Below are 11,149 nucleotides of genomic sequence, written 5' to 3' on the forward strand. Positions count from 1 at the left end.
AATGCTAACCTGCTGCAGTGCTGCCAGAAATTAATGATAAATCACCTCTGTGGAAGCCGCGTGTAGAAGACTGGTACTGATATTCTGATGGTCATTCAACACGCTCTCCTTGAGCTGAAGGTGAGAGCTAAAATCATTGACAGTCATTCTAATATACAGAGAGTAGTCGGTAAGGGTTATTTTCCATTAAATATCAGGTAAGAAAACTATTTCTTTTCCATGGATAAAGAGCTTGCCGCACTCGGCCATAAACTAGCATCTCGCCTTGAAATTTCATAATCAAACTATAGCACAGGTAGACAAATGAGTTCGGAGAACAACACCCATGAAAACAATTAGGATGCAACTTCCTTAACCATATCATTACGCAGATAACAAGCCAACCCAGAACAGGTTGAAGTAAAAATAAATAATCTGAACAACAAGAACGGCATGACCGTGACAATAAATCATTCATATATTAACATTCGAGACTGAAAACGTGTCTCCATTTGACATAGTCTGGTGGTAGGACGAGAAAAACAGTTAAAACTTGGGTTCACACAGCTAGGGTCTACTGCTGACCTTGTAACCTCATATGCCGAGCTAAGCCAACAAGGGTTTAGGGCAAACCCAGTTTGCAATAGGACCCAGAATGTATCAAAACTCAGTTTGCAATAAAACCTACTATGTATCAAAACCCAGTTTGCAAACGCCTTCGGCTCATGTAGTACCCGGTAAGGAGACTAGATAAGTTTCAATTCAGATCTCTAGCTTTTGCTCCGTCTTGCAACCCAAAATTTCTACCTCGCCAAGATTTAAAGACCAAAGATCAACATCGATACTTCTGCAAGAAATGTAAATTGATACAATAACTTAAAAACCCTAGGATGAGGACAAAGACCTTACCTGAGATGCAAATCACGTCTAGGGTTGCCCCCGCATGGCTGTGCATGGTGTAGGAGTCCATAATTCTGTAGAGACCAGGCCCATCGATAAGTAAAGGCATCAACCAGAGAAGTAAACCCATTATCTATGCACAAAATGACCATGTCAAATGATAAGATAGAGCAGAAAGCAACGATAACCCAATATAGTGTATGCCGAGGAGATAGACGTGCAGTGGAGACATCAGAAAACCTGAAACAACCTCACCCGTCCGATGACGAACAAGAATAGTATCCGTAGATGAAGATCAAGTACCGAGGCTAGGAGGGCCAGCTGGCGATAAATGCAAGCTCCGTGGCAAAAATGAAAGGTGGCGCATGCAGAGAAGAATACGTGGTAATGGTGATAAATGCAAGGGGTGCATGGAAACTAAATATGTGGTTATAAAATTGAAGAAATTGAAACCGTGTATATAACTTTGAAGGAAGATGCACTTAGAATATGTTGAATATGTTGGGATAAAATGGAAAAGATACAAAACCAAGAAATTTTGAAGGCATATAAACTTTGGATATAAGTGCGAAGGAATTTGCATTTAGAATATGTTGCCATAAAATGAAAAAATATAAAACCGGGAAATTTTGAAGGCATATAAAACTTTGGATATAAGTGCGAAGTGGAAAAAGTATAAAATTTGGAAATGTTGAAGACATATAAAACTTTGGCTATAAGTGCGAGATGTGGAAAAATATGTTTCGAATGGAGCGAAGCCTGCAATAAGAGCTCAAAACCTTTCGCCCAATCAAAACTCATGAAAATAAAAAGTAAGTAATTTTAAATTTGAAATTTTATTGAAACATTGGTTAAACTGTACCATATGAAAAAAGTCAAAGCAATTAATATACCGTCAAACATCTATCGATCGGTGGATAGAACGCTCTCTGTACTGGTCGTGCTAATTGAAGGACCTGTCTGGGAAGATGGCAATGGCTCTAAACAATTCAAAAACCAGAAATTCTCCAGAGAACAAATTACACACTGAATTTGCAATGCCATGCAGTCAACGCCATGCAGACAGCAAGATCTTTCAGGTAAGGTAGTAAGTTTGTTCGACGAAGGTAGGTTTTTAGCGAAATAGAAAGCTTAGACATGTTGCACAAAGCGTTTGTATTGCCCCGACATGGACTACAGGCTGCATGCAACACTTGTTTATATTAGATTCAGTCGAAACACCACAAAAAATGATTTTGCAATCTATTTTAAGTAATTATAAATATGTAATTCTTAGAGATATCTACAATAGTTGATGCATTTTTCATCTAGAGTAGATATATTTATAATAAATTTCAAAAGTTGATTAAAATTTAAGAGGTTTTCTAAGACAGATAAGAAGTTAGTCACATTCAAAATTACTTTGAAGTAAACATGGTTACAATTTAGAACGAAATCAAAAGAAAATCGACCACCCCAATATGGAGGCATTCAATGTGAAAAACAAAGATTATTAGAGATGTTAATAGATTGAAACCCAACGGAATACCAACAAGACCAACCTAGAATTGGAAATTTGGGAAGAAGGTTGTAATATACATTGTTGAAAGGAAACAATGGAATTCACAAAGATATATATGCACGATCAAAGTTCATAGTAAAAAAACTATTGCTCTATAACTTGATCACGATAAATAAATTCATAAACCAAAAAGGTATCTGTAAAGATTTAATCTCTTGGACCTTACTTCCTTTGAAAGTCTTAAAACAGAGTGTAAAACAACATTGCATCTAATTTACTATAAAAAAGGATAGGGACAAAATTATTGATGGCTAATTAACATTATTTTACTAGCATCTTGGTTGACATTCAAAAATGTGATTCTTTGTAATACTCATCATGAAAATTTCAATTAGATTTTTGAATAAAAGAGAAAGAAAGAAATAACGGAGATCACAAAAACATCACCTGGATAATTTTATCCCACCTTAGGATTCCATGGAGATTCCTACCCTCTACCCCATCTCGAGTCATGGAATATGTTCATGTTGGACTCTAGTATATATCCCTACCAACCCTAAGTTATATATCTCCCATGTTGATGTCCATACCACCTGCACAACACAACATAATCAAATTTTGTTAGGTAAACATGACTCAAGATAGAGTCAATTTGACCAGGGTAAATATTAGTGGTTTTTTGGGCACATGGTATAGTGTACCCATGGTATTGCATGTAATGGAGCCTATAAAAGGTTGGTAAGACTTTATTTTCTTGTAGGTGAGGGATGTGACTGGTGAATGGTCACTTGGCTCGGTTGGGTAGGGTTTTGGCCAAGGTTATTGAAATTTCATTGGGTTGGGTTTTACCCCAGATTTGGGGTTTTCTTGGATAAGCATTTGTGTTTATGGTTTATGATTGTTGATGGTTATTGTTCCTCTCTATAAATCTCCATAATTATTTTATAAATCTCCATAATTATTTTATGTTCTCCGGTAATTCTTAACAATTGGTATCAGAGCCCGAAGTTGGCTTCAAAGGGACGCTTCTATTCCCCAAGGTTAATGGGCCTGGTGGATGGGTAATATGGGTATGGATATGTAGTGGATATACATGACTCGGGGGTTTCAAACAAGCGATGTGATGTTTTTTAGGAATTAATGATTCAAATAGATTGGCCACCAAGTAGTTGGAGTTTGCGCTATGCTGTAGGTGGTAAAAAGGAAGCAGATTGTTGATGCATACATTGTGTGACACAACATGAAAACAACGCTAGAAATGGTGTAACATGGTCTTTGCTTGGATTCACTTGTAGTGAGAGTTGCAATGAGAACATAAGGAAAAGTGTCTAGGGTATTTCTAGAGCAGCAAACTCAACGAGAGCAAGGTGAGAGGATATGTATGGAAAAAACCAACAACAACAACAAAAATTATTATTATAAAGGAGTTAATTATTGCATGTAAATGGGCATACTGTGTAAGACCTAGTAAGGCATGTGTACCCCTGGGGAAATCACTGCTAAAGTCTGGGTTAGACCTAAGTGATAGGGGAGATGCCGGGTTAACAAATACCCTGGGTAAAAACCTTGAAGGGAGTAAGGGCTAAAGTGAGTGGGATTGTCTCACTTAGCAAGTTTGGCTAGATTTAGTCAAGGAAGCCCTAAGTCAAGTTTAAGGGGGGAAGTGTTAGGTAAACTTGACTAAGGTTAGAATCAAATTTGACCAGGGTAAATAGTAGTGGTTTTTACGCACATGGTATAATGTACCTATGATATTATTTCCCATGGTATTGCATGTAATGGATTCCATAAAAGGCTGGGAAGAATTCATTGTTATGTAGGCTAGGGATGTGAGCAATGAAGGCTCACTTGTTTGGTTGGCGAGGGTTTTGGCCAAGGCTAATGAAATTTCATTGGGTTGGGTTTTTCCCTAGATTTTGGGTTTTCTTGGATAAACATTTGTGTTTATGGTTTATGATTGTTGCTAGTTATTGTTCCTCTCTGTAAATATCCATAATTAATTTATGTTCTACAGTAAGTTCTTAACAAAAATAGGCTAGTTGTCACTGGTAAAAAACAACACGAACAAATTATTTACATAATATTGGATTTAAGTTTATGCATGTAATTGGATTCAGTCGATCTTCCCTTAGTGTTACTTGTCAATACTTAAATTCAAAAGAATGAAGGGAACTCTGCTTGAATGGTTCATGAGGCACAATACTTGCCAAGATTTTGCAAATGGGGTAACAAGCTAAGTGGGCTTGATTGTGGGGAAAACTCCATAATTAAGTGCACTTGAGTCAGAGGCGATTTGGGATGGGTGACCTCCCGGATATTATTTTAAATTATTATTTTTAATAAAGATAGTTATATAATATTTAAAAAAGATAAAGTAAATTATTTTTAAATAATAATTTTATATTTTATATTAAGAAAAATATGTAATTAAATTATATATATATATATATATATATATATATATATATATATATATATATATATATATCATTATTTTTAGTAATGATAGTTATATAATATTTAAAAAAGGTAAAGTAAATTATTTTTAAATAATAATTTTATATTTTATATTAAAAAAAATATGTAATTAAAATATGTGGCTAGTTGCATTGAAATTTTTTTATTAAAATTTGAAACAAGTACATCTAAATAAAAAATTGTTAATATGTTAAAGAAGAATATAATTGATTTGTTAAATACTCAAAATAATTATATTCAAGTATTTCTTAAGTGAGTGTATTCTCAAAATTTCAAGGTTGCGAGCATGAAGGAGGTTGTAGGGGTGAGAAGCATCACTGATGGATGTGACTCTGAGAGCATTATAGCGATGAAGGATCAAGGATGATGTGCAACAACCACTAAGACTAAACCTTACTTACATGTAATAAAAAGAACCCATCATAATATTTAAAATAATTTTGTTAAATATTATTTATTTAATTATATTTATTTTCATTTATAACAAATATATTTAATTTACCATAATTATATTTATATATTTAAAATATTCTTTAAATAATTTTTTGAAACATATAATTTTTTTTAGAAGATTTCTTCCGCTGAGAATCTTCTCAAAAATTTGATATCGATGAGAAGCTTAAATTCAACAATATAAATTTTTTCCCAAATATTTATATATAAAATATTATTTTAAATAAAATACAAACAACATCATATTCTAAATCAATAGTAACATTTTATCTTTTCATCATCAAATTTATTTATTATATTTTAATTTATTACTTAAATATTAAAAATTATTTAAATTTATACATATATTTCTCACTATATATATATTGAGGGGTGGTCAAAAGATATTAAGTGTAACATCGGAGTTAAACAAGGTTGCCCCCTCTCCCCTACCCTATTTGGCATTTACATCGACAAGCTCGAAGGTTATTTAGAAGAAGCAGGATGTGGTGGCACAATCTTAGCTGGGATAGTCGTTATCCTTCTTCTCTATGCTGACGATATTGTTCTTTTGGCAAGGTGTCCTTCTGATCTTGATAAGCAACTCAAGCTTCTTAAGGATTTCTGCTCTACCATGGGTATGACTGTTAACACTGACAAAACAAAAGTTATGATTATCAAATCCAAGAAGGACACTTGCGCTAATTTTATGTATGACAATAATAACTTGGAGGAAGTATATTCTTACAAGTACCTAGGAATTGATATCCATCACAAGCTCAACTGGAACCATAGCATTGAGAAAAGGATCAATGGGGGATGGAAAGCTTATTTTGGTCTTGAAAATAATTGTAAAACAGCAAACCTCGTAATGTGGGATAAAAAGAAGTTCCTCTTTGAAACTTTAGTCACTCCTGTTATCTTATATGGCTGTGAAGTTTGGGGCTGCAGCATCTCCAGAGAATCATGGAGAAAGATTGAGCAAATCCAGAAGCGTTTTATAACTTATAACCTGAAAATTAAAAGTAATACACCCTATCCTATTCTCCTTATAGAAGCAGGTCTTTCTCCTATTGAGAGCCTAGCTATGCTGAGGTTTCTGTTGTACAAGCACAAGCTCAATAACATAGACAATCATAGACTTCCTAAGCTAGCTTTAAATTCCAGCCAAAACCACCTAAGGCTTAACCGAGGATGGCATCAGGACACAAGGGCCTGGTTAAACTATTGGGAGATCAATGAGAATGATGCTTTGCAAAACATAAATAACATTAAAGACATTGTTACTTCTAAGTTCAAAGAAAAATTGTGGTGTGAGAAAGATTTAGCGTCTAAAAGAAAATTAAGTTATTATAAGAAGGTCATCAACCCCACCCTTGAAGATCAAAAGTATCTCTCTATTTTAACTAGCTCAAAGAAGAAAATTAATATAGCAAAGATTAGAACGAATTCTCATGAGCTCCATAGTGAAACTGGCCGTTGGGCAGTTCCTAAAATGCCATGGATGGAAAGAATCTGCCATATTTGTGAGAATAGGAGCATCGAAGATGAAAACCACTTCCTCTTAGAGTGCCCTGCATACAACCACATTAGATCTCAATTTCACAACCTTTGTTACAATACTGACCTTCCTAGCCTTTTACAATGCCAAAATTATAGTGAACTCGGGAGGCTTCTCTCCAAGCTTTTTGAGCATAGGAATAAAATCTTAAATCAAAATAAATAATTTGTCTTTTTAGGTCCTATAGATCATTATTTGGTCTCAGCGGACGTTAATCATCATCATCATCATCATCATCATCATCATCATCATCATATATATATAATAATTTAGTGATCCGTTTGGAATCTCATCGACAAATTCAACATTCTTGGAAATAGTTTTTTCAATGACTTTCAATTCTCTGGAGTCTATTGAGAAAGAAGAAAGGACAAAATGCTAATTAAGAAAGGAATTTGCGGGAGAAAGAGTTTCGTTACTCGTGCATATACCAGGGGTGTTCTACAAAACTTACAAAGGAAAAACCAAATACACAATACACTAATTAAATAAAGTATTTGTCTTCCCAAAACAAACACGGATTGTGTATGGCTTCCCTTTACCGCTGAAATTTCCTCGCCACTACCGTGATTAAATCCCACTTTAAGAAATGATGGGAAGCTTATCTATCATGGAACATATTAATAATGGTAGAGAAGAATGAATGAATGGAAGGAATTTTAACGCCCATGACATTAGAAATTGTTTATAAGATTATTAATTTTTCTATTTTTTGTAATTTAATTTTTTTATTATTCAAATCAATGATGAGTTGACTTAAATTTCTAAAAGTATTTTCACTGAAATAGTCTATAGGATTACTTATTTCTTTACTTTTCACTTTTTGTAATTCAATTTTTTTATTACTTAAATTAATGATGAGATGACACAAACTTTTAAGAGTCTCCTCACTCAAAAGATAATGCGAAGGAACTGATGTTAAGGCATTGTTGTAACTATCTCTGATCGAACTGATGTTAATCTATTGTTGTAACTATTTCTGATGTCTCTAAAAGCATCACATTCCAAATTGAAATGTTTTTCCGATTCAAGTGCAAAAAGTACACACCTGTTCTTCCCAAGCTTCTTTAAGTCTTTTCCACCGACCTGCCCCAGAAGTGCAAAAAGTAAACACCTATTCTTCTCAAGCTTCTTAAAGTCTTTTCCACCGATCTGTTTCGCACCGAAGTTGATGCGAGTTAGTTCTTAATTGAGCAATAAGAATCTTACTCTCCATGAAATGCTTAGTAGCTCCAAAGTAATATTTTTGTTGGAGATCACAAGTGGGGTTGAAATCTCAACCATGGTTTATTTCTTTCACTCATTCCTTCATTGAAGATAACTTTAGGCTATCTACCTTCTCCCATTTGTTCAATTCTTTTTAGGTACTCTGCCTCTCAACCTCTATTTTGAAGAGAATATAATGCTTTCCACCCTCCTAAATTTCTCTTCTTTTTATAGTCCCCCCAATTAAGCTGCTTGTTGAAATCAATCATGAGGTACTTGTATTCATTTACTTCTTCAAGAATGTTGCCTTCAAAGAAGAACGTATAACGTATAATGGCTTTACTTCTTTTTGTTTGAGAAAATCATTATTTTGATCTTGATTGTATTGACTTGCATCTCCACTGCTTTACAAAACTTCTCAAGGGCATATAGGTGCATGTGCAATTCCTGCACTGATTTAGCAATAAATACAATGTCAGTAGCATATAAAAGAAGCTTTATCACAAAGCCCCCCCACCAAACACCATCCCCACCTTGCAGATTTAGTCACTCTTCCAATTTATCAATATATAAACAAAAAAGAGTAGGGGATAAAGGGTAGCCTTGCTTGACTCTGATGTCACTTCTAAAGCTTTGTGAAATGTCTGCTGAAGTTCTAATTTTGACTTTCACCTCTTCATAAAAACTATGGACATCAACTATAAAATGTAAAAGAATTTCAAGTTCTTCCATTCTACTCCACAACTTATCTCTAGGGATGGTGTCAAATGCCTTTTTGAAGTCAATAAAGAAACAAGATACTTCTTCTTTTGCCCACCAAACATTTTCAATAATGTGTCTCAACCTAATACCATGATCTACTCTAGAATGTTTCCGGGTAAGACATGCTTGGCCTTTTGCCCTCTTTTATTTTACTTTTGCCCACTGATTGATTCTATTTTCTATGATGGTGCTGAAGAGCTTTGCAAACAAAGGATTCATCATAATGGTTCTGTAGTTGGAAGGATTATTAATGTCTCCACTTTTAAAAAGGCATATTGCTAGACTAGTTGTCCAATCTCTTGGGAATCCTTGTAGAATGACGTTGTTGAATATTTCTGTGATGTGCAGTGCAAGAATGTTCATTCCCCACTTTAGATATTCTACTTGAAGTTCAACCAAGTCCTTTGCCTTTCCTTTTTTCAACTTCTTAATTCATGCCTCCCCTTCCTGTAATATGAAAAGCTTTGTAGTTGTGTTGATCGTGGGAGGAGGCTCATCCTATGATTCTCTCATAGAGTTGTCTTGCATAGTCAAACCATTGTTTGGCTGTAAGCTCATCCTGTGATTCTCACATAGAGTTGTCTTGCATAGTCAAACCATTGTTTGGCTGTAAGCTCATCTTGTGATTCTCTCATAGAGTTGTCTTGCATAGTCAAACCATTGTTTGGCTGTAATATTATTTTCAATTTGCTTCTTCCTTCGTTTAAGTTCCTCCCAAAAAAGTTTTGGATTATTCTTGCCTAGATATATTAACTCTTCTCGTCTTGTTTGCATGAACTCATCTTTTTTCCTTTTTAAAATCTGTTCATATAACTTTATATTCATCTTCTCCTCTCATGCCTTTTTCAAGGTTTCCCTTGCCATTTCGCATTCCTCATCAAACCAAGCATTTACAGGAAAACAATTTGATTCAAATTTCCTATTTTTTACCTTTTTACACTTCTAAAATGCACTCTAAATTATATTTGTTAACTGAGTGATTCACATACATTATCACCACTAGAACTAAACGATTCACATAGATTCATGTCAATTTAATAAGTTGAATATCACACTCATAATATATTCTCAATTTCACAATTTACAAAAATAAAAAATAAAAAAATTATAAAATTGGTATAAACTATTGTTGATAATAATGTTTCTATAATTTCCAAAAATACCGTAGCGACATCAACAACATGGAAATATCCTTTTATCAATTCTTACTTAAATATATTACACAATTTTTTTCATTCATCTTTTACATAATATATATATTTATTTGGAAAATAATCTGAAACATTTTCTTTATATTATTTCATTTTTTAAATATATTACACAACCTTTTTTCATTCATCTTTTATATAATATATTTATTTATTAAGAAAATAATGTGAAATACACCCATTTTCTTTATATAAATATAATTTTAATTATAATAATTTATTATCTTTAAATATAATTTGTTTTAGATAAATACATACAAACAAATTATTTGAAAATTTTCAAATAGATAATTTAACGAAAAGCTTTTCGAGAAAAATCAATTAAAATTATAATATCATAATCCGACACCCAATTATTTGACTATTATATTATAGGTGTTAAACATCATACAAAGATAATATTATGTATTAAGTTTGATACACCACGGCTACGCGGGTTACGAATCGAATATTGCATTGAACTTGTTAACTCTCCTGCAAAAGAGTAGCATATCTTTAAAAAATAAAAATAAATTATAATATACAAAGTCTTATATTAAGTGTTGAAACTAATTTTTTTTAAGGGTAATATCTGAGAGTAATATATTTTTAAATATTAAAAATACATCAGTTTACATTTATTTTAATTCTTGATATATTAAGTGTGAAAATTATTTTTTTAAGTTTAAAATTTGAGGAAAAGTTTACTAGAAAAGTTTGATCTTTCTTGAGGTTTTATAGATCCGGAGTTAAGATGGATAGATAGTTTTATATATGTGGAATTAAGATAGATCTAGACTAGTTTATAATATCTATACATTGTGACCTTTATATATTATATATTATTATTGTATTTTTATTTATGCTTCTTATGCTTATAAAATAAAAATAAAAACTTTTAATTTTAAATTACAACAAGTGAATATTTTATCTTTATTTATATATTTTATTTTAATAAAATATATTATAAATCTTGGAATATTTATACTAAGTGGGCATATCCACCTGAAGGGAGCATTTCTTGTGGGCTCAACCACATAACCCATGAACTTTCAATAGCAAAAGTAATTTAAGGACAAGGACTTGACTGATTGAGCTAACCCTTGGGACTCAATAATATTTATTTTTTATAAATTAATATAT

The 11,149-nt window shown here is 32.7% G+C and overlaps 1 long non-coding RNA gene across 1 annotated transcript; it reads right to left on the minus strand.

Moving 5' to 3' along the window:
• Positions 1-537: 537 nt before the first annotated feature.
• On the minus strand, positions 538-977 carry LOC149217433 (uncharacterized). The gene is made up of 2 exons (XR_016250676.1): positions 889-977; positions 538-782 (listed from the first exon to the last, which is right to left on the minus strand). It is a non-coding gene; the product is annotated as an uncharacterized LOC149217433 (long non-coding RNA).
• Positions 978-11,149: the final 10,172 nt, after the last annotated feature.

The sequence above is a fragment of the Pinus tabuliformis genome, chromosome 1_1 (genome assembly GCF_031772625.1).
Source record: "Pinus tabuliformis cultivar Carrire ecotype Pingquan chromosome 1_1, CPIR1, whole genome shotgun sequence".
Lineage (NCBI taxonomy): Eukaryota > Viridiplantae > Streptophyta > Pinopsida > Pinales > Pinaceae > Pinus > Pinus tabuliformis.